The sequence below is a fragment of the Prionailurus bengalensis genome, chromosome B4 (genome assembly GCF_016509475.1).
Source record: "Prionailurus bengalensis isolate Pbe53 chromosome B4, Fcat_Pben_1.1_paternal_pri, whole genome shotgun sequence".
In the NCBI taxonomy this organism is placed as follows: Eukaryota; Metazoa; Chordata; class Mammalia; order Carnivora; family Felidae; genus Prionailurus; species Prionailurus bengalensis.
The window spans coordinates 70,356,539-70,379,076 of NC_057358.1; the positions used below are offsets into that span (position 1 = coordinate 70,356,539).

Consider the following 22,538-nt stretch of genomic DNA (forward strand, 5'->3'; position numbering starts at 1 on the left):
CAGGGAAGTTCTCAGCTATTATTTCTTCAAGTACCCCTTCAGCACCTTTCCCTCTCTCTTCCTCCTCTGGGATACCAATTATGCATATATTATTTCTTTTTAGTGTATCACTTAGTTCTCTAATTTTCCCCTCATACTCCTGGATTTTTTTATCTCTCTTTTTCTCAGCTTCCTCTTTTTCCATAACTTTATCTTCTAGTTCACCTATTCTCTCCTCTGCCTCTTCCATCCGAGCCGTGGTCATTTCCATTTTGTTTTGCATTTCATTTAAAGCGTTTTTCAGCTCCTCCTGACTGTTCCTTAGTCCCTTGATCTCTGTAGCAAGAGATTCTCTGCTGTCCTGTATACTGTTTTCAAGCCCAGCGATTAATTTTATGACTATTATTCTAAATTCACTTTCTGTTATATTATTTAAATCCTTTTTGATCAGCTCATTAGCTGTTGTTATTTCCTGGAGATTCTTCTGAGGGGAATTCTTTCGCTTGGTCATTTTGGATAGTCCCTGGTGTGGTGAGGACCTGCAGGGCATTTCCCCTGTGCTGTGGTATATAACTGGAGTTGGTGGGCAGGGCCGCAGTCTGACCTGATGTCTGCCCCCAGCCCACCGCTGGGGCCACAGTCAGACTGGTGTGTGCCTTCTCTTCCCCTCTCCTATGGGCGGGATTCACTGTGGGGTGGCGTGGCCCGTCTGGGCTACTTGCACCCTGCCAGGCTTGTGATGCTGGGGATGTGGCATATTAGCTGGGGTGGGTAGGCAAGGTGCACGGGGGAGGGGGGGGCAGGAGGGGCAGGCTTAGCTCGCTTCTCCTTAGGTGATCCACTTCAGGAGGGGCCCTGTGGCAGTGGGAGGGAGTTAGATCCGCTGCCCGAGGTTTGGCTCCACAGAAGCACAGAGTTGGGTGTTTGCATGGAGCGAGCAATTTCCCTGGCAGGAACCAGTTCCCTTTGGGATTTTGGCTGGGGGATGGGCGGGGGAGATGGCGCTGGCGAGCGCCTTTGTTCCCCACCAAACTGAGTTCTGTCTTCCGGGGGCTCAGCAGCTCTCCCTCTCTTTGTCCTCCAGCCTTCCCGCTTTCCGAGCAGAGCTGTTAACTTATGACCTCCCAGACGCTAAGTCGCGCTTGCTGTCGGAACACAGTCCGTCAGGCCCCTCCGCTTTTGCCAGCCAGACTCGGGGGCTCTGCTTGGCCGGCGAGCCGCCCCTCCGCCCCGGCTCCCTCCCGCCAGTCCGTGGAGCGCGCACCGCCTCGCCGCCCTTCCTACCCTCTTCCGTGGGCCTCTCGTCTGCACTTGGGTCTGGCAACTCCGTTCTGCTAATCCTCTGGCGGCTTTCTGGGTTATTTAGGCAGGTGTAGGTGGAATCTAAGTGATCAGCAGGACGCACGGTGAGCCCAGCGTCCTCCTACGCCGCCATCTTCCACCACCTTCCGAGTAAAGAATATGTAGCGCACACACACACACACACACACACACACACACACAAGAATATTACTCAACCATAAAATCATGAGATCTTACCATTTGAAACAACATGGACTTAGAGGGTATAATTCTAAGTGAAATATGACAGAGAAAAACAAATACCATATGATATCACTCATGTGGAATTTAGGAAACAAAACAAATGAACAGATAAAAAAGACAAATAAATAAACAAAAAAACCCCTCATAAATACAGAAAACAAACTGGTGGTTACCAGAAGGTAAGTGGGTAAGGAGATGGGTGAAATAAAGGGGATTACGAGTACACATATGGCGATGAGCACTGAGTAATGAATAGACTTGTTGAATTATTATACTGTACACCTGAAACTAATATAGCACTGTATGTTAATTACAGCTCAATTAAAAAATAATAATAAATAAATAAAGAGTGCTCCAGCAGACAGTTAGGAGAGAACCACTAATTCTGCTGGGGTAAGGTTGAGTCTTCAAGGAGTAACTCAGAAAAAGAAACATCTTAAGATGAACCTTGAAAGGGCCTAAAAATAGAGGTGGATATGGGACTGTGGGTAGCCCAGGCAGAAAGATAGTATCTGAAATGGCATAGAGTCATTAAAATGAGTCTTTTCCTCAAGAAGTAGCACCTCTCCATTTATGAGCTTTCATCAGTGTTGATTGTGCTTTGTTTCATATTTAGGCAACAAAATCTACTGAAAGGTTTAATAAGGGGAAAAATGATCACTATCATCTCGATCCACAAAGATGTGAAAATATCATTTACTGCTCGAGTTATCTGTTGCAAGAAAACAATGCACCCAAAACTTGAAGGCATAAAGTGACAAGCATTTTATTACACTTATGAATTATATAGGGCAGGAAGTTGAAGAATAGCAGGGAGGGCTTGATTCAGCTTCATGATATCTGGCTGCTCAACTGGGATATCAGAAAGCTGGGAAAGCTGGGATGACTTAAATGGCTAGGAGTTGGAATCATTTGGAGAATCCTTCACTCTGATGTATAGCACCAAGGCTGAGATGACTTAAAAGCAGTGTTCAACAAGACTATCTATACATGAATTCTCTATGTTGTTTAGGTTTTTCCCAGCATAGAGGCTGGGTTCAAAGATGAAGTGTCCTAAGAGGAAATATCCCCAAAATAAGCATTCCAAAGAACCAGATAGAAGCTGTGTAGTTTTTACTGAGTGAGCCTCAACTGTCACAAAATATCACTTTCTCTGTATTTTATTGGTTGATACAGCCCCAACAGAAATAAAAAGTTCATCTTTCTATGGCAGGAGTGTTAAAGAATTTGTAACCATTTATTTAAATCCTACATTTGGCGCATTATAAAATGTTTAATAATTACACTATAGTATTTTCTCCATAGGTTATAGAGGGAGGAATTGCTTTCTGGTATAACTGTCAGGTAAAATCTTTCTTCTTTTGAGTAATTGGTATATTTTTACTTTATGGTTACTTGAATTATATAATTGTATTTCCTTCTTAAGTTTGGTGACTTGGAATACTTTTATGTTGTCATTTAAAATATTTTTAAGGAAGACACAGAGTAAACTGAAATATGTTTGTAGGCGACTATATTTGAGTTTTATATGCATATGGAGTAAGGACAGGGGAGATGTGAAGATAGTCAGGGGACAGGTCAGAAAGGCCAGGCATGTCCTGCTAAGGACTGATTTACTTTATGTTATCTAAATTAATCTTTATATTTATCCTATGGTGCAGGCATTAACAGTTAAATTTTACAAAGACAATAAGCAGGATAAATTACTTTTTTGACTTTAAAGTTCAAGAGCAGCATGGAATTATAACTATATAAAATTTATTTGTCTTTCCTTTCATTATAACACTAATTTAAGCACTGGCTTTTACAAAAGTTTCTGTTGAACTAAATTAGAGCAGTGTTTCTAGAACTATATGTGGTAAAGAATCCACTTTATTTTTCTATTTTCAATTTGCCAATCACTGACATTCCATAAAAAGAAATTAAACGAAAATGAAGAAAAGACCTATAAAATACAAGCCCATTTTTTGTTATTAGATTTAATGGGTATAAAATTCCTTTGTCAAATTGATGGGGAGTTTCTAAACGCTTGCCTTCACTTTCTGTGCTTCGACTGGCAACAATTTTTGGACAATTGTCTACAGACAAATTTTGAGTAACATTGACCTATAGGATTGGATTTAGGCAGAAAAAAAATTTTCATGCCTTGATCTCTCACCCGAAACATAGTCTGCCCTGGGTGCCCATCTCAGTTAGCTTTTTTAGTTTGTTGGGTTTTTTTTTTTTTAAGAGCTGCATACAACTTACTTTCAGTGATTTATGCAGAAGAGTCAGCTTACTCCAAATTCCCTGGATAATTGTTAGTGCTCAGCCCATTGTTTAGCCTCAGCAGGTTTCTGAAGACCAGAGAAAGTCTTCTGGTGATTAAGCAATGGCATATGCATGCTATGCTTATAATTTACAGGCAGCTCTGTCCTTCCCACAGAATTCTTCCTTTCACTGGAAGGTAAAGAGAGACTGGCTCTATCTGAATGCTGTCTGTATATGGGATGGAAAGTAGAAGGTGGCTGTATATTGATGCTGTATTTGTGTTTGCCAAAAAAGTACTCTAAAAATATCATATGTCTCTAGAAAATGTGTGTAGATTAAGAATTTTTCTTTGCATAGCTTGGCTGAAATTTTGTCAGAGTTTGTGGTAGACTGTATGCTACAATGAGTACTTTCTAAGCTTCTTTTCCAAGAAATAGAAAGAAATGCAGTTTCAATTTAATATCAGAGGAATTTGCCAATCTTGGATGCCTCATGAGGTTTGGCAACATCAGATTGGCATAACATTTTCCAAAGTGAATTTAAAGGGATTAGAGTTTGGTTTTCCTGATTCTTATACTTCAGCAGATGATTTCTCAGAATAAGTCCTTGTAGAGAAAACTATGGTAGATCAGCCTAGCTAACACAAGTAGTTGTCAACCTTTATTGTTGACATTGAAACAACCTTTATTGTTGTTATTGAAAACACCAGGAGAGGGGTGCCTGGGTGGCTCAGTGGGTTAAGCGTCCAACTTCGGCTCAGGTCATGATCTCACAGTCCGTGAGTTCGAGCCCTGCATCGGGCTCTGTGCTGACAGTTCAGAGCCTGGAGCCTGTTTCGGATTCTGTGTCTCCCTCTCTCTCTGCCCCTCCCCTATTCATGTTCTGTCTCTCTCTGTCTCAAAAATAAATAAACGTTAAAAAAATTAAAAAAAAAAAAAGAAAACACCAGGCGAGATTTTTTAAAATGCTGATTCCTGGGGTACCTGGGTGGCTCAATCAGTTAAGCATCCAACTCTTGATTTCAAGTCAGGCCATGATGTCATGGTTCATGGGTTTGAGTCCCATGTTAGGCTCTGTGATGACAGTGCAGAGCCTGCTTGGGATTCTCTCTCCATCCCTTTCTCTCTGCCCCTCCCCAGCTCTCACTCTCTTTCTCTCAAAATAAACTAAAAATGTTGATTCCTGGGCCTCATCTAGATCTAAATTCATTCTGGATTAGCACCTGGACGTGGATACTTTTTAAAAGCTCATATAATAATTCAAGTTTGAATAATAATCAAGGTTAGGAACCATTGCCCTGAAGGATACCATGATGGATGAGTCAATATTATTGGGGTCAAATTCTATTCTCATTATGTTACAGAAAAATTTTGCTCCAATAATTGATGAAAATAATATATGTGCTTACTACCTTTATTGTTGTATGTAAAATCCCAATCAGGTTGAGAAATAAAAATATGCCAAATGAATAACTAACAATAATTTGTTGAGTGCCATTATGAACTAAATTATATTATCCCAGTTTATCCTCACAATGTTAAAGAAGTCAGCTTTTTATTTTGGTTTCGGAAGTACAGACATTGAGGTACAGTTAGCTTATGAAAATTGTCTGTGGTCCTAATTTTAAAAAGGGAGAGTCCTGGACTTTTTGGTTTGAGGTCCAGTATCTATTGATTTATTGAAAACTTAGCATCTTAAAGTCAATGCCTTCTCCCCACTGATACTTTTGGCCCCAATATATGTCTCCATTCTTCCACAGGCCACCTTCTCCACCAACACCTCTAGGCTCTAAATTAAAATTTAAGCTCAATTCCTTGCCAGGTTTTGGATTATCCATAATTAATTCTGGGTCTATTCTCTAACATTAGCTCCTTCTCCCACTGTTTCCCTCTTGAATTTGTCACCTTTGAGTTATCCTTTGCTTTGAAACACAGCTGCAGGGCTGAAATTCTTGGTACTTAAATTTGATTTGTGTTTGGCCTGACCTCTTGCTTGGGAGATCTAGTCTATGACATACCTACAACACATCAATCCCACCCATGACCTCATTTGCTCCCCAAGTAAAAACAGAGATAAGACAGCTAAAATCTTAGCATTTAAATGATCTCATTTCATATTCTAAATGGGATTTCCATTTCATACAAGCACAAATTCAAATCAAATGGAATGAGTTAACGATTGATGATGAAGCTGAGATGACAATTTTCTGTGTTATGTTTCCATTCCATTTCTTCCACATGCATAGGGCACATGCAAATACTGAAAACTGAACAGGTTGCCTCTGTCTTCCATAATTAATAGCGTATGGGGATTCATGTGTTCATTAATTCATTTGTGAATGTGGTGTTTATGTGGGTCACATACCAGGTTAAAACTGCAGTGAGAACCTGCTAGTATCTCAAGAAGCAAACACACTTCTACGGCTACTAACTAGGACAACAACTCTGCCTCACACACACCACTGGTCACCAAGGAAATGTGGTTACATTAGCACAACCAAATGACGTTGCTAGGAAAACCTAACTATAACCAAGACACCACCCCTTGCCAACACACTTTAGCAAAAGACAGAGATTATTTAGTTAGCTTTTGGCAAGAAGCCTGCCTGCCTTCCTTTCTTCCACAATATGTATCAAAATTTATTTATTTTTCTGTTATTTATTTTTTTCAATTTGAGTATATCAGACACCCAATGTTAGATTAGCTGTAGGTATACAACTTAGTGATTTGAAAAGCCTGTACATTATGCTATATCCATCACAAGTATAGCTATCCTCTGTTCTGTTACATTGCTATTATAATATCACTGTATTGCTTATGCTGTGCCTTCTTTTTTCATGACACTCATTCCATAACTAGAAGCCTGAATCTCTCACCTCTTCTTCATCCATTTTGCCCAACCCCTGACTCCTCCTCCCTCTGGCAACCATCCTTTGGTCTTTGTATTTATAGGTCTGATTCTGCTTCGTGTTTGGTTATTCATTTGGTTTATCTTTTTTAGATTCCACTTATGAGTGGTTTTCTTTCTCAGCCTGACTTATTCCACTTAACATAATACCCTCTACGTCCATCCATGTTGTCTCAAATGGCACAATCTCATTCTTTCTATGGCTGTGCAACATTCCATTTTATATATGTACCACATTTTCCTTTATCCATTCGTCTATTGATGGACAGACACTTAGGATGATTCTATATCTTGGCTATTGTAAATAATGCTGCAATAAACAAAGATGCATACACCTTTACAAATTAGCGTTTCTATTTTCTTTAGGTAAATACCCAAAAGTATAATTATTGGATCATATGGTATTTCTATTTTTAATTTTTTGAAGAACCTCCATACTGTTTTCCACAGTAGCCGTACCTATTTGCGTTCCCATCAACAGAACATGAGGGTTTCTTTTTCTTCATACACTGGCTATTTCTTGTCACTTTGATTTTAGCCATTCTAACAGGTGTGAGGCGATATCTCATTGCGGTTTTGATTTGCATTTTCTGATAATGAGTGATGTTGAAAATCTTTTCATGTGACTATTGGCCACTCTGTATGTCTTCTTGGAAAAAATGTCTATTCTTGTCCTCTGCCCATTTTTAAATTGGATTATCTTTTTTTGGTGTTGTCTAAGCTCTTTATATATTTTGGATATTAATCCTTTATCAGATATATCATTTGCAAATATCTTCTCTCATTCAGTACATTGGTCTTTTTATTTTGCTGATGGTTTCCTTTTCTGTGAAAAGCTTGTTGTTTTGATGTAGTCTCAATAGTTTGATTTTGCTTTTGGTTACCTTGCCTCAGGAGACATATTTAGAAAAATGTTGCTATTCTGACGTCAGAAAAATGCCTGTATTCTCTTCTGGGATTTATATGGTTTCAGGTCTCATATTTAGGTCTTTAATTCATTTTTAGTTTATCCTGTGTATGTTGTTAGAAAGTGGTTCAGTTTTCCTGGCACCATTTTTTGAAAAGACTGTCTTTTCTCCATTGTATATTTTTGTCTTCTTCATCATAGATTAATTGACTATATAAATGTGAGTTTATTTTGGGGCCTCTATTCTATTCTCTTGATATATATGTCTATTTTTCTGCCAGTACTATACTGTTTTGATTGCTACAGGTTTGTAGTGTATCTTGAAATTTGTTATTGTGATACCTCCAGTTTAGTTCTTTGTCAAAATTGCTTTGGTTATTTGGAGTCTTATGTGATTCCACATAAATTTTAGTATTACTTGTTCTAGTTTTACGAAAAATACTGTCCATATTTTGACAGGGCTTGCATTGACTCTGTAGATTACTTTGGGCAATACAAACCTTTTTACAATATAATTCTTCTAATCCAGAAGCGTAGAATATCTTTCCATTTGTGTGATCTTCAGTTTCTTTCATCAGTGCTTAATAGTTTTCAAAGTACAAGTCTTTCAACTCTTTGATTAAGTTTATTTCTAGGCATTTTATTCTTTTTGGTGCATTTGTAAATGGTGGTGTTTTAAAAATTTTTTTCTGCTACTTAATTATTAGTGTATAAAAATGCTACCAATTCCTGGGTATTAATTTTGTTTCCTACCACTGTTCTAAATTCACATATTACTTCTAGTTTTTAGTGGAGTCTTCAGGATTTTCTGTATAGTATCATGTCATCTGCAAATAGTGTTTAACTCCTTCTTTACCAATATGGATGCCTCATTTCTTTTTCTTGTCAGATTGCTGTGGTTAGGACTTCTAGTATTATGTTGAATTATGTTGAAAGTGATGAGTGGGCATCCTTGTCTTATTTCTGACCTTAGAGGGAAAGCTCTCATTTTTCACCAATGAGTATGATGTTAGCTGTCGGTGTTTTATATATGACCTTTATTATGTTGAGGTTTTGATGGGAGAATATATATCTTGCAAGTTAAACTTAAAATCTTCCACTGCTAATAATTTTGCACAAAGTCACAAATAGTGTATTATTTTTTTTTAATTATGTGTATTACTCTGAAGTCAAGTCTTTATGATGTCAAATGTTGTGGTTATCTGAAAATAATTTCTCTTTGTTTTATTTTTTTAATGTTTATTTTTGAGAGAGGGAGAGAGAGCATGAGTGAAGGAGGATCAGAGAGAGAGAGAGAGAGAGAGAGGATCCCAAGAGAGCTCTGTACACAAAAAGCCCAATGTGGGGCTTGAACTCAGTAACGTGAGATCACGACCTGAGCTGAAGTCAGATGCTTAACTGACTGAGCCACCCAAGCGCACCTCTGAAAATATTTTCAATTACTTGATCAATCTATATAAATAACCTGGACCAGGGAGGTAGTATAGATTTTTGAGTTTCAGCAATCTTCTACAGGTTCTCCATTCAAAGGATAATTTCATACTTAGACATTAAACAGTGTCACAAGTTTGTAGACAGTGTACAAAACCACTTCCCTAAAGCTGTAATGATACTATTTAGACATTCAGATCATTTTGATCCCAGTTGTTATGAAAAGAACAGCTTCTATAATTTGTGAGGTTTGAGTAAAAGTAAAAAAATAGGATGTACAGATTTCACTAAGTTGTGTTGCTACTAACAACATCAGAGCTGAGTCTCATAAGTAATTAGTACAACATATTGATCCAGCAGCAGTAGCCAGTTCTGTGACTACCAACCAGTCATGTTGGTAAAAATGAATTAAAGACCTAAATATGAGACCTGAAACCATATAAATCTCAGAAGAGAATGATTGGTCAATTTGTTAATAAATCAAGCTCACTATTGTTTGTGAAACAGAAGACATTGTCTTTTCATTTTCAACTAGATGTTGTTGGCAGGGATTAAATACAGATAAAAGTGAATCGATGCAGACAAAAATCAAGGAGATACAATTAGAAAAATTTCTTTGAAATTAATACCCCATTTAGAGAAGGGCTAATTTGACACTTTTATAGTGTTGAATTTTCCAGGAGAGAATATTTTTTGTTTTAATTTTAATAGACTATATTATACAGTAACAAAATTAATTATAAAATCATTAGAAATATATATTTTTGATTTTGCATTTTCTGATCCATGTTCTCATATTCCCATCATAAAATATTGTTTTCTAAAAGTTGATTTTAGTTATGAAAAAATTTTTAAATATCCTTCATCTTCAATGTTCATCATATAAATTATCATCATACCAGACAATATTTAGTTTAAGAAACATACATTTCCTTGTTAATATTCTGAAGTAAGTTGTTTAGGCTCATTGTTCAATAAAATATAGCTCATTATATAGTGCATTATTTAGCAATTTGTTAATAATATTTGAGTCCAGATACTACCTCAATGTATTTTCCTAGCAATGGGTTCATTCACTTAAAACCAGACAGATTCTAGTTTTTTACATCCATTCATCACAAAACTGCCTATTTTAGGTTTAGCACAAAACAGACAGCAGTAATATTTTAAAGGCAGAGAAGTACAACCAGGAATACAGAGGCCTCAAAATGTCTCTTACAGAAGATGCTGGCAGTATGGAAAATTAAGTTAACCAGATACTCAGCTTTCTTCCACAAACACATAAAGAAAACCATGAGTAGAAGATTTAAATTACAAACAATTTAATTACGTAGGTTTACTCAAAAAAAAGAAGCCAAATAAAAAAATCTAAGCCAAAAAGGTTAAGTACATTTATATTTTAGCTGCTTCCAGGAGACCTGAGACCTACTCTAGGTCTTGGGCACTAGAGTTTTGGTATTACTAATATAAAATTTAATATTTTAATCTGACTCTCATAGTGTGTGGAGGCAGAAGCTGGAACTGAGTCTCCTACAGAAAACCTAGACCCTTAACAGAGCTGTCCTGGCCTGAATAGGAGAATAGGAAAAATGCCAGACACCAATCTGGGTAAGAAGAAATACAGTTTTTTGTAAAAAGAGAAAAACTAAGGTTCCTAGGAGAAATCAAAATCCCAGTTAAGATGTGAGCCTAGGGTTGTCTTATTCCAAAGCTCTTGTTCTTTGCTTTGGTTTATGCTGACTCTCCTTTCTCTGAATTGTCTCAATATTTATGTAGACTAATATAGAGTTTTTCTCTTGAATCCAGAACCAAAACTTAGGATCTAATTACAGACTATTTTTATAACATATTTATACATGTCACCTTACCAGCCTTGTTAAATTCTCATTTATTTCTTTTTCTTTTCTTTCTTTTCTTTTTTATTTCTTTTGATAAAGATAGGGTACATTTCCTATTTTTTTGTGTAATTATTTTCTAGCATAGATCTCAAAGTTCTGCAAACTAGTGAACATCATACTAAAGCTGCAAAAACTTCAGCCCCTGACTCAAAGCTAAACTAAGCCAGAAACTGAATCCCATTATGTCACAGTGTATGCTCCAGAGCAGAATTTCATTGATCGTCCCCAAAACTGCACTTGAGCTAAAAGGCATCATTGTAATCACAAAGCTTCTCAACCTGAAGAAAGCTACAACTTGAGAAAGGATGCAGGTAGATATGAATATTGGATTTTGGTATTGAAGTTACCTTAAGAACAATCTAGATGTTACACTTGTGTTTTTAAAAATGGGCAGGTGGAGACCAACTTGTTGCTCATGGAACTCTGACATACATCTTGATTGACCAATATCGTACCGCATAGGCAGCGTCATCTGCAAAACTATACATTCAAATCTGTATTAAAAGTATTGAGATTAGTCATTCTTTTATTGTGCACACATTTTCATGAACTGCAAACCTGAGAATGTGATGAATGTCATAATACGGCCACCAAATTTGTGGGTGAAGGGGTAAAGTTCATTGGAGGTGGGCACTTGAACAGACTCGAGGCTGGAATCTATAAGTTGATATAAACTTTGTAGACATCTTATTTCATCTCTACTGATGAGCATCGCTTCCCACCAGAGTTTATCATGAAGTTAATGAATGAAACATGTATCTCCAAGCGCAACATAAATATTAAATAAATTTATCTGATAGACTGAGATATAACAGAGTTTATGGGAATTAACTCTCGAGTCATTCACAAGCTAGGGAACCTTAAAGTAGGGACCTTTCTCAGAAAGAAGTGTGAAATAGAAGAGTGTATTCTAACTTGTATTCTAAATTGGAGCCACATTTTCATGGTTTTCCATATTTAAATAACTCCTGAACTATTATTTAGTATTTTCCTTTAAATCTACTCATTAAAACTCATTCAATACATTTTTTCCTCAAAATTTTATCTGAAACCAAAGAAAAAAGGGGGGAAGGAGAAAAATGGCACATTAATGGTTCAAGTGGGAGAAACAAGAGGAACATGGAGCTGAGGCTCCAAGCCTCTCCAGGAAAAGTCCTCATTCTTGAAGTGTCCTCTTTGAGGATGACAGCAGAGTCACCGATGGTCCCCCAGCCCCAAAGCCCAGCTTCTTTTTGGAGAAGAGGGCAGAATCACAGTGGCCTGAGGCCAGAGGAATTGGAGGGGGAGAGGGGTCAAAAGGTTACAGGAAGTAGTTATCCACGAGCTTCTTGGAGTGGATGCCACATGTCTCTTGCGGGGCAGCCTGGAAGATAATGAAATCTTTCCAGAGATGTGTTCATCCAGTTCCCGGATGGCTGCCACATTCCTAGAATGGTAGAAACAGCACAGTGAGCACAGTTTTATTGAAGTGTCACCTGTAACCTTCCCTCACCATTTGGTGGGCACAGCAGATCAGGCGAACATCCTTGGCTGCCTATTACCATGAAATAGGTAGGCAGCACCAGAAGCTCTCTTCAGGGTCTGATGGCCCCCTCATGAGGCACCTCTTGCTTTCAGTCAGTCATCTGAATCTGGTCTAGAGTCTGATTGAAGGGAGAAAGTACCCGTGCACGCAAAAGATTGCCATTAATGATGGCTGACAGACTGATGTAGTCAAAAGAGCTCAGGGCAGTAGCACCATGCGGTCACCAAATCATATTCTCACAGGCACTCAGCAAAGAAGCCATAGACTTGGGGGATCTGGCAACTCTAGTGGTTCCCCAGGATCTTGGTGATGTGGTCATTATATTAAACATTAAGTACCAGCAGCAGGAGGAATGTTTCAATGCCTAGAAATCATGTTCCATAAACTCTCTCATGAAAAGGTAGTTGGTCTTAGGGTCTTACCACCCACACTGAACAGCTCCTTGAAGTCATAGAGTTGTCCATGGATGTCGCCACATATTGTGACCTGCGACTCCACCCTCTGTACATTGGTCTCCTTTACCAAGATCTCTCCTGCCTTAGCGTGCAGGACACCTTGACTTCACTCTCCTGGATGATTTCACAGCATGGCAGTTGCTCCCACTGCGCATTAAGGTAGCTGACCTAACACCCTGGCCCCAGAGCTCTGAACCCCTCCCCTGCATGGGTCAGAGCCAGCGGGCTCCACTATGTGGAATTCGCACTGGCTCTCCAGCTCCCTCCCTTCTGCTTCCTTCTTCTTGGCTCCTTGCCCTGCTGCTTAGCCTTCCATCTTCTATCTTTTTGTAGTATTTCTCCCTCCTTACCTCTAGTCTTCCTTACCCTGCTTCTCTTGATTTCTATTCATTTCTTCTTCAGATTTTAACTATTTCTTCTTTCAATCTTTTTTTGGGAGGGTTCTGTATTAGTCCACATTCATTATCCTACATTCTGCATCTTGTTTGTCAAGTTATTTCCCCCACCAAAAATAGTTAACCCTCTAAAAAGTGTTAATAGATTTCTACCTACATAGGAATATTATATTTAATGAAAATATTATTAGTAATATATAATATAGTAATAATAAGTGATAGGAACACATTATGCATTCTATCAAAGCCAATACTATGCAGAATTATATTCCTTGAAAAATGGCTTCATGTAAGTAACCAGAAAAGAAAAAAAAAATGTGTAGACAATCCTAAGTGGGTAATAAGGCAATAAAATTATATTAAGAAATACTAATATAAAGGATGAAATTCTGTTCTATATTATTGTCTTTTTTAATGTTTATTGGTTTTTGAAGGAGAGAAAGAGTATGAGCAGGGGAGGGCAGAGAGAGAGGGGTACACAGAATCCTCAGCAGGCTCCAGGCTTTGAGCTGTCAGCACAGAGCCTGACGTGGGGCTCGAACTCACGAGCCATGAGGCCATCACCTGAGCTGAAGTCAGATGCCCAACTGACTGAGCCACTCAGGCACCCCTATATTATTGTGTTTTGAATTTAAATGTAGATATTGAGTTCTTCTGAAAATAAATAATGGCATGGAAATTTTCCTTTCATTTGAGGTAATGAACTTGGCCATATTTTTCAATGAATGTTAAAAATAGAAAGTAAGACACATTGTATATACATTCTTCTTTTCATTACTATTTGCGAAGGAAGAGTGTTTAATAGGTAATTCAAAATTTCAGAGAATTGAAATTGATTCTGAAAAGTTACTTTGTAACTATTATGATTAACTTTTCAACAGGGCATATGTGTACATGTATGTGTGTCTATCATTTTCAATCCTCTGGACCAGAGAGGGCACCTACCATTTGTCTAGGATGGTCTACATTCAGTGTCAAAAAAATGTTGACAAAATTTATGGTAGTCAAATACAAAACAAATCTATAAATGCTGATAGTAACACGTTTCATGTACTTTAACTTGCAAATTGGATAGACAGCGTCCTGAAAGAGTATTTTTAAAATGACAAAATCATCTATGCAGACTCTAGAAAAGGTGTTAAAAAGCTGAGTTAAGGGAAGGAAAAGGTGAGAACAATTATCTGACTTTAGAGCATAACAAATAATCATGATGTAAATTAGGTTCTTTAGGGAATAAATTAGCACCCAACTTTACAAAATAGCTTAAAAGCAAACTACCCTCATAACATCAGAAGTAAGAGAAGATGAACACATCTCTTTGCATTGCTGTCTTGGCCAGATCTGAGTGTGCAATGATGAAAAAGATTGATTGGTTAGATCCTAAGTTTGTTTTGCCATCAAAGTGTCAGTATGGATTGATCTTTTTTCACTAGTGTGTTTTCTCTTTACTGCCCTGCCTGGAAAAGACTTCATTCTTTGATACACTATCCCACTCCAACAAAAGAACAATCTAACCAAAGTCTAATAATTCTGCAGTATATAGGAACACATGTTTGTTTTAAAGGATTCTTCCTACCCTGCCAGAAAACATTTCTCACGAAAGACAATGTTGTTTCTACCAGGATGAGTATATGTGTTTTTCTAGACAGTTAATACAAATTTAAGGAGCTGTCTGTAGTTTGGAATTCCCTGAATATGTGTGATTTGAGCAAATAAACAAGGTTTGTCTGGTTCAAATGTGAAGATGTGGTTAATTTCAGAGGAATTGGTGACATTTTCAATGTGCACATCAAGGACTTGGAGATATGGAAGATAGGAAGCAAATGTCAAAGAGAGAACAATTATAGTTTGCTGAACACTGCATAAGACATAGGTTTTTATGCTGTTTATGTATCTCTAACTGCTAGGATATGGAGCTCACATAAAGTCATAAGATGTCCTGTGATGAAGTAATAACAAGTGTGTTGTGTAAGAAGTCATTTAAAAGTATCATCTTGCAAGAAGTTAAGTTTTTAATTATCGGTGATGAGGAAGAATAGTGACAAAGTTACCACATTCACCATTAGGCAAACGTTCATTTTAACAAATTTGAAATATTTGCATTTGACATCTAAAGCCAGACTAGGTGGCAGACATATATATAGGGGGATTGGAGTCAAAGGCAGGGACGTCTATATTTTCAGCACTGGAATGTTAGAGTCCCCACATTTAAGCTGATTTTATAATATTGAATATGTATTACATACCTGGCAGTGAACACTGCGGTAATTTGATAAAGTGCCATTTCATTATAGATACCTATTACTAGAGTTAAATTTCTCATGGAATTCTGAACAAACACCTTTCTCTAACGTCACTTCATATTGTAATATGTAATCTGATTCTGTCGGAGTACATGAGCCTACTCTCATTTGTTTCAAACTTTGATGTAGTAGTTTAAACTTTTTTACTGTAATTTTATGCTCATAATAGATTCACAGTTGAATTTCTATGTAGCAAAAATTTCCATTATTCTTTGACACTAGCTTCCTGCTCAGTGTTCTACCTGATAATCCATATACTTTATTTTTTTTACAGTTTTTTTTACAGTTTTTACAGTATTTTTTTTCTTGTTGAATGGGTGTATGATCTGCCAGTACAGGAATATATCACATATTACTTATCTATCTATTTGTATTCAGGTATTCCTATTTTTTTTCAGCTTTACTGAGATATAACTGAAACGTAGCATTGTATAGGTTGAAGGTGTACAATGTGTTGATGTGATATATCTATATATTGTAAAATGATTATCATCACAACGTTAGCTAACAACTCCATCATGTTTCATAATTACCATTTCTTTTTGTGGTGATAACATTTAAGATGTATTCTCTTAAGTACATAATACAATATTGTGAATTATGGTTCTCATGCTGTACATTAAATGCCCAGAACTTATTTACCTTATAACTAGAAGTTTATACCCTTTTATCAACATCTTTCCATTTCCATCCACCCTTCTATAACAACCTTCTACTTACCCTGTTTCTATGAGTTCACGTTCTTAGATTCCACATATAAGTAATATCATAACAGTATTTGTCTTTCTCTGATTTATTTCATTTAGCATAATTCCCATCCACACTGTCACACATGATCTTTCTCATGGGCTGAATAATATTCCATTATATCTCTATTTGTACACAGATAGACATTTTTATCTATCTGTTGAAGGTGAATGGTAGGGAAGTTTCAGAGAGAATACAGTAAAAATTACAAGGCCCTCTGCGTCTGAACATTTAAAAGTATGCTAGAAATGGGGGGGGGGGGTTATAAATATTTCCATTCTCAGTAGGAAATCTTCATTTAGATTTAGGATTTGTAAGCTTGTTTTTCCTCGTGCATTTTATTTTTTAAGTAATCTCCACATCCATCATGGGGCTCGAACTCACAGCCCCAAGATCAAGAGTCACATGCTCCATTGACTGAGCCAGCCATGTGCCCCTCATTGTGCATTTTATTGATTTTTAGTGGTTCACAGTTAAACTTTCTTTAAGAATTTGGAATATTCTTAGGACTTCTTATCTAATTAGTGGGCTGCCTACTATTGAGACATGTAGTAGCTTCAGAATTTTCTAAAAAAGGGTATGAAAGTATGGGTTTTGAGGACAAATGATATAATTAAATATATGGGGATCTCAGGATATTGCCATATTGGTTGAAGGATTTCAGGATTTCTTTAAACTGTGTTTGGAACTATACCTACTATCTAATTTTACCACCAAATAATTAATGTCAACTTTTTGTTGTTATTGTTAATGGGGAAGATGGTAGTAAAAAGGGTGGATGGGAGGAGTGTAGCAAGTGTAGACATTTAGATAAGGATAGATCTGGGCCTGAAAAAGTAAGAATGCCTTGTATGGTACATACTATTTCATACTTAACAGTATATTTTATAAATATGAATAACCTTCTTCATAAGCAGATACATCACAGTTAAATCCCTTCCTTCCTTCCTTCCACCTTTTTTTCATGTTTCTATGCATCACTTTTGTTTTTTGTTTGTTATTTTCTCCAAGTTTTTATTTAAATTCCAGTTAACATATAATAATATTAATTTCAGGAGTAGAATCTAGTGATTCATCACTTATGTACAACACCTACTGCTCCTCACAATAAGTACCCTCCTTCATCCCCATCACCCATTTAGCTAATCCCCCACCCAGCTCCCCTCCATTAACCCATGGTTTATTTTCTATACTTAAGGGTCTATTTCCTGGTTTACCTCTCTTTTTCTCCCTGTGTTCATCTGTTTTATTTCTTAAATTCCACATATGAGTGAAATTATATGTATTTTTCTTTCTCTGACTGACATATTTCACTTAGCATAATACACTCTAGCTCTACCCACATCATTGCAAATGGCAAGACTTCATTCTTTTTTGATGGCTGAGTAATATTCCATTGTGTATATCTATATGACACATCTTCTTTATTCATATCCTCCTACCATTTTTTATCTCCATCTCTCTCTTTCCTCTCCCCACCATAAACAAAATTTTTTAAGTGTTCAATATATTTCCTTTTGTTTTGTGGGTCTTTTATAAAATGTATGTTACTTTTTAAATTGTAATTGAACAAATGTGTTACCAGTCTCCAGATGAAGAAATATAATCAGCACCCCAACTGCCTCTAGTTCTCCTTCCCAGTCACTTCCTCCCACAAAGGGAACCATCATTATGACTGCTATCCCTAAATTAGTGGTGCCTATTTGAACTTTATATAGTTAGAACCATATGATACATACTCATTTGTTACTGCTAAACATTATGTCTCTAAGAGTCATCCAGATGGTTATGTTTAGCAGCCTTTCCTTCACTTTCTGTACAGTTTTCTATATTATGAATATGCCATACTTTACCCACTCTATTTTTTTGGATTTTGAGATTTTCCAGAAGAGGCTGTTATGAGTAGTCCTACTCGTGCACATGTAATCTTGTAGACATATACACTTATTTCTCCTGGCTATCCACTTCATAGCATAATTATTGGTGGACAGTGTATGCTGCAAGTTCAACTTCAGATACACTGTCAAAGAATTTTTCAAAGTGATTTATTGATTATGCTGTCATAACAGTGTGTGAACATTTGACTTTTGCTAATAATACCTGGTACTATTTTTTTAATTTTATCTATTTTAGTGGCTGTGTAGTAGTTTCTCATTATGAAGCTACTAATAGCTTTATTGAGATATAATTGATATACAATAAGCTGTATGTTTAAAATGTACAGTTTGATAAGTTTTGACGAAGGTATACACCTGTGAAACCATCACCACAATCAAGGTAATGAATGTATTTATCACCCCTAAAAGTTTCCTTGTGCCCCTTTGTAATTATTTAATCCTATTGCTCCTTTTCTCCGCTCTCCCAGGGCAATCACTGATACCTGTGCTCCCATGTACATAGTGTTTCTATTTTTTTCTTCTAGCTGTTGGTTTAAGATTTTTCTGGTTTTCAGTCACTCGATTGTGATGTATCTTGGTATCAGCTTCTTCGTATTTCTGGGAGTGGCTTTGTTGTACTTCTATGAAGTATAAGTTTATTATTTTTATCTAATTTGAAAAAATAATTGGCCAGTGTTTAAATTTTTTTCTCTGGCTTCTATCTCTCTCCTCTCCTTCAAGGACTTTAATTACAAATATGGTAAGCAGTTTGAAGTTGCCTTATAGCTCACTTTTTTTAAACCATATTTTTCCTGTGTTTAATATTATTGCAAAGTTTATTGTTACATCTTCAAGTCTGCTGTTTTTGTCTGCAACATCTAACCTCCTATTAATCCCATTTGGTTCACTTTTCTCTCCTGAAATTTTCTTTCTTTCTCTCTGGAATTTTAGAATTTCTATTTTGCTCATTTTTATCTTCCAATCCGTCATTAACATATTCATGTTTTCTTCTACCTTCTTACACATATGGAATACAGTTATAAAAGTTGTTTTAATATTGTTTTTTACTATTACTTGAGTGATTTCGGGGTCTCGTCTTATTGAGTTTTCTCTGCATTCTAGATATTTTTCTGTGTTTTTTTTTTTTTTGCACAACTGGTAATTTTCTATTAAATGCTAGATGGTGTGAATTTTCACTTGTCAAGTGCTGGATATTTTTGTCTTTCTATGATTATTTTGGAGGTTTGTTTGGGGACTCAGTGATTGACTTGGAAACAAATTTAATCTTTTTGAGGGTTTCCTATTAAGCAATGATAGGCATGACCAGAACACCCTGTATTGTAAATGCTTATTCAAGCCATTTGCCTATTTTTCTGTTGGGTTATCTACCTTTCTTTAAATATGTTTAGCATATTCATTCTATCTATGAGCCATTTATTGAGAATATATAGGAAATATCCTTTCCCACTCAGTGGCATGTTTTTGAACTTTCCTTCAGTGAAAATGTTCCCTGAGAAAGAACATAATAAATATTTCCCTCCCAGAACAGGGTTGTCTACATTGTAACAGGGAGATAAATAGCTTGTCAAAAGAATATAGGTTTAATGGTTGGATTTTTATTACCAGTTCATTATGCCAAGAAGTTCAATGTTACAGAACAATTCCTGTTATACCACAATTATGCCATCTTCTTTGCCTGCTGCTAGGATTGATTGGTCCTGTGTGTAGAAAGCAAAGAACAAGTTTTTCCTATGACATAGGCATGTCTAGGGTGAGCCCTATAGACCTAGTTAGTTAGTTAGTTAATGTGTATTTATTTATTTTGAGAGAGGCAGAGTGAGTGCGGGAGGGGCAGAGAGAGAGAGAATCCCAATGTGTACTGCCAGTGCAGAACCCAATGTGGGACTCGAACCCACAAAGTTATGAGATCATGACTTAAATCAAAACCAAGAGTCGGATACTTAACCTACTGCCACTCAAGCACCCTTACCCTTTTTCCCTACAGACCTTTAAAAAAAAAAAATCTCTGGAGCTCATTCACCATGAAATGTCATAAAATAAATGCACAAGCCTTCCTTTTTATTAAAAACATACTTTTGAAGATGAATGTTTATTCAGAGATGAAAATGCCTATAGGAATATTTTCCTAGAAATATGAATCATCCAGTGCTTTGGCTTTTCATAAAAAAAAAAAAAGAAAAGAAAATGAATCTTTCTGCTTAAATGCATCTAAATGGGAACTTGTTATATCATCTATTTATGTTTCAAAGGGAAAAGGGTCAATTAAATAGCTTTAATCACTGTCAATTAAGTAATTTTCATTTCTTTGTCCAAATAATTTCCAAATATTCATTATCCCCAAATCATAGCAGCTGGGGAATTGACCTTATTTTTTTCCTATCTCCCATTCCAGATAACATTAATTCATTTATTCTTTGAGAAATAATTGCCTACTATGATGTAAAACACACTGAACTAGCCACTAACTCTCCTCCAAAGATTACAGGGAAGAGATATGAGTGAATAGGGGAGAGAGACCAACACAGCCTTTGGATGCCAGTTGCTGATGGCCTATCTTCTTGATGCCTAAAGGAAGAGCTATGCCTAAGTTGACTTTTGTGTAAGACAGTTAAATGTTACATCTTAGCATGTAATGAAGTCAGTGAAATCTAAGTCAAGACATAGTTGTCTTTTCAAAATAAGTGAATATTATAGGCATTTGAGTAAGGTTGTGTCTCATTTGTATGTAAAGGGGAAGGATGGGGGAAAGAAATAGGGGAAAGGAAGAAATCTGTAGATGATTAAGTAGATTCTTTTAGAGAAAACTATATAAAACAGAGGAGTGTATCACCACTAGTTGTGGTCATCATCATCATCATCATCAAAACCACACTATTCATCATTTATTGAGCCTCAACTCTGGCCTGGGTGACATACAAGAATTGAAATTTGGTGTCCATAATGGTTCTGCTTAAAGTCTTGCTGCCAGTATCTAGCAGAACAGGGACTAGATTCAAAATCTGTCTCCCTGAAGACATACTTTTTGCACTTCACTAGGGTTTCTGAGAGATCAGCCTGTGTAGTACATTCTAGTCCAGGAAACCAGGAGTAAGGGAACTGTTTGATCATGGAACTTGAGGGCATAGGTCCATAAGAGATGCACAAAAGGCTCAGACAAGTAGAATCTTTTCCATCTAGAAACTGAAAGAATTAAAAATATTAGATAATTTACAGATGACTAGTAAAGCTGGAATGTAGAAACTTTAAGTGGCAGGGCCTAGAAAGAACACCCAGAGATTAAATGGGGGGTGATAGTGGGCAGATGGCTTGTGAATGTGGCTGGAAGGATTGCTTAGTGCCTTCACTAAGTTAGCCAAGAAACATGAAGCCATAGTGGCTATATATCCTCACTCTCCATAGTTTAAAAAGGATCGGACTGTGCTACCCCAAAAGATGTATAATATGCGAAAGACGCACTTTGGCATAATGATTACTTTAAGCTGAAGGCAACTGAGAATTAACACGCGCAAGAAGAGTTCTCTGCCCTCCCCTCAGATGTCTAAAATCAGGGCATAAATTCTGCTTTGTTGAAGGACTCCAGGAAGAGAAAACCAACTCTTACAACCAAAGACAGAGGGTCACACTGAGAGGAATCAGTATAAACAAACCTTACCAAAATAACTCTTGTCTTCCATTATATTTATTCCTTGTACATCTACTCACCTTCCCACAACTTATCACCACTAGAAGCCCAAATCTCCTTTCCCCTTTCTAGTCACTTCTCTACAATGTATTGCCGTTTGTTAAAATGGTATATAATCTCTTTTGCTAACTAGTTCTTTGCGTTTTCACATCTTTTCTGTCACTTCTCCTATGCACATAAAAAAAATATTCACATCAGTAAAAACTGCAACTTTTTTTCCTGTTCATCTGTTTTATGCCAGTTTAATTAGTAGGCCCTAGCTACTTAACGTACTAAGGTGGAGGAAAGTTCTGTTTCCTCCCCATCAGTCTGTGCCATAGGTTTTTTTTCATTCAGGAGGTAACATAATGTGGTGGGAAAATATCTGGCTAGGAGTTGAGATATTTATTAGCCTTATCCTGGACGTTAGTTACTTCTGAGTTAAAGGGTTCTACAAAACGTCTTTGTGGTTTAAGTTCCTTATGAGCATAATAAAAGAGTTAGAAACAAAGAGGATGGCAGACAAGTTTCACTTCCTGGCTGGAGGGCTTTGTCAAAGAAGACTAAGAAGCCACATGGGCCATGATTACCAACGGCTACCACAGGCACTGGAGCAAAGCAGTTCTAGTGGATGTA

At 36.8% G+C, this 22,538-nt stretch overlaps 1 pseudogene; it reads right to left on the minus strand.

Moving 5' to 3' along the window:
• Positions 1-12,218: 12,218 nt before the first annotated feature.
• LOC122473607 lies at positions 12,219-15,577 on the minus strand (annotated as a pseudogene).
• Between the last annotated feature and the right edge of the window lie 6,961 nt (positions 15,578-22,538).